We start from the raw sequence: 3,067 nt of genomic DNA, 5'->3' as shown, positions 1-3,067 counted from the left end.
ACGCGCCTCTTCCTTCTCCATTGCTTCTGTTGATCCGCCTACATCTCGAGTCTCTGGCGATGTGGGTGGCGTTGACTGGGCCGACTTTGCGGCTTCTGAAGACATGATCGTGACTGGTGTCTGATGCGACGTATTATGTAAGGAAATGAAAAGAAAACAAGCAGTTCAGCAGGACATCGTGAGAAGCAGACTGGAATTCAGCATTCGCATCCAGCATCGTCATCGAAGCATGCCGACAGGGGTACGCGATCGATCGCGACGCGAAAACACGCGAGCTATCCGTGATTGTCCCTAGATTTTAGCGTACCACTCCATGGGCTGGCGCCACCAAACCTTGCAGGCGTACGCCCGATGGTGGGTATAACCGATTCTGGGTAATTACGGCCTTGGCTGAGGTAACGATTGGGGTTAAGAAGGAGGGTGTTCTTAGCGCTACGGACTGCCTAATTAGTCGACTAAATAGACAGGGGTTAACTGCAATATTAATAAGTGTTGTATTACTAGCACTATAGGCCTATATATAGTCGCTACCGCTACCGCTATCGCTATCTCGCTGCCGCTATCGCTATCGTCCTATACTAGTCTCTTCTTACTGCCTTAATATTAATTAGAAGTCCTTCTCTTACCCTATATCTTACGTATAGCGTCGTCGTTATCTATCTAGTTAAATTAAGAGGCTACTAATGCCTCTAATCTAAGGTCTATAATACGTAACGGCCGCTAGGGCGTTACAAGGTCGATAACCGGTATATCGCCTATTAAATCTACCTCTTTAATAGAGCCTATATTAAGAGGCTAAGCCGACTATGTATTTAACTACATATCGCGGCTACGATTAACGCGCTTCTTTAAAGGTAATAGTCGGAAGGGTATTAACTAAGCGGGTAATAAAAATAAGGCCGCTAGAACGCGTAAAGGTAAGGCCGCTACGCGCCTATTCGGCACTATATTAGGCGCCGCTTAGAAGGTTATTAATCGAGTTAGAGTCGTCGGCTACGCTAGAAGATATAAAGTCTACTATCTCTGCCTCGGCCGTTTACCTATAAAAGTAACCTTAGGCGCGCCGCTCTCGTAGTAGTTAGTAATCGAGTAGTTAGCAAGGCTATATAGCGTATCCTTAACTTTACGAAGGAAGCCGCGCATATAGCCGTCTTGTACTACTAGATTAACTGTCTTATTATCGCGAATACGATAGAAGTGTTAAGAAAGGCCTTCGGCAGCCTCGTTATAGTGCGACCTTAAATTACGAAAATATAGGTCTCCTATAGTCTACGGCTTCCGCGTGTCTTCGTAGCCTTCTAGCTATAATTAATTACCGTCTTTGTCTATCTAGTATTATACAACCTTTATAGAATTGTAGCCTATATATAGGTTAATATACGCCTATTACTAATAAACCGTAAAGGGCGTAACAAATAGGTAGAACCTAAGTATATAATAGTAGGGGAGGTAGTATTAAAACTATAGAAGGCAATTATAATAGGCAGGTTATCTATTATTATATATTACTATTCTAGGGTGTATAGGCAGTCCTTTTGCCTTATATTTATCTATAATAGCTAGTTGCCTTCTAACATAATCCTATGCCGCTAGAGGCTATAGCTTCTCGAAGAGGGCTATCTGTTTAATCTTCTAGTACTACGTAGATTTGCCGACCCGTTTAAGCTATTATTGCGCCTTCTGCTATTAACGGCTGTTAATAGTAATTAGCGTTACTATAGTGCTATATATAGAAAGCTAGACGAGGTTCTTCTTATCGTTATATTTAATAGCGTTGTAATAGCCTTCTAGGGGCGAAGTCGTCTGTATTTATATTAGAAGTAAGTTACTTAGCCTCGCCTAGGTTGCCTATAAATAGGACTTCTTACGCTAGTTATTATTAAGGTATTTAATCTGCTTGTCTAACGCGCTAGAGGCCTATAGAGAGACTGCTATAGCGTCGATTGTATCTACAACCTCTTAATTACTACGAGCGTAATATATAGCGTAAGAAAACAGCCGCTACGCCTATAGATATTTGCTTTTAGAGAAGTGCCGTAGGAAGGTCTCCTTCGTATGCCTTTAACAGAGGTATATAGTAATCGAATAGTTATTAAATGCAAGCCTTACCGTACGCTATTCTTATATAGAGTCGTCTGTAATAGCGAATAGCGGGTTCTATATAGGTACCTACTTCTTAATAATTCGAAGCCCGGCTTTAATTAGCTTTATACGCTAAGACTATAGTAATAAGTATCTAGCCGGCATCTAGGACTTAAAAGCGTTACGGACGTGTATTATAAAGAGGTAGAAACGATAGTCGCTAGTACCGTATATCGCATTAAAGAGAAATAGCTAAGAAGGTAGTTATTAGCGGTTATTATAGAAATTTGAAGTTAGGAAGAAAGCCGGAAAGTTGATGCCTTAGGCATCTATAGTAAAACTATAGCAACTTACATCTCTAGCAATCTCGTATTTAAGCAGTATACGCTGCTATTCTGTATACTAAACGATTCCCTTATATATATGTCCGTCTATACGGACCGAGATAGCCTTATAAAGGATAGGTAAGTCGTATTAGTCGTCCTTAATTAAAGCTAGTTAACGGTTAAGGTTATTAAGCTATAGCTAGGGATTGCCCTTCTTAGCTAGGGTAACTCGTTTCGGATTAACTGTATGCGGCGCCCTTATAATACCTTTACTCGTACTATGCTTCGCGCCTATATTAGTAAGACGCTTCTTATTAGGCCCTTGCTATAGCATATAGATTACGGCTGCTATCTTGTTTTAGTGCTATTCTATTATATATTCGATAATAACCCGAAGCCTATTACTAATAGCTTTAGAGTCCTAAGGTATCAATTTAGCACCTTAACTGCTAACAACTAATAAGCAACTTAATCTACTATATTATTACTTACTATATAATCTATCGAATACTAGTAGATATTATCGCCTTCTACCGATAAGTCGGCGTATATACGATAAATCTTATAGCCGTACGGCTGTTTATCTATCGCGCGATTAAATAGCGCAACTATCGTAATCGACGCGTTATACGTATTCTTATTAAACTCGACTTTATAAT

The sequence above is a fragment of the Pseudocercospora fijiensis genome, assembly GCF_000340215.1.
Source record: "Pseudocercospora fijiensis CIRAD86 unplaced genomic scaffold MYCFIscaffold_2, whole genome shotgun sequence".
Lineage (NCBI taxonomy): Eukaryota > Fungi > Ascomycota > Dothideomycetes > Mycosphaerellales > Mycosphaerellaceae > Pseudocercospora > Pseudocercospora fijiensis.
This window is presented reverse-complemented; position numbering follows the sequence as displayed.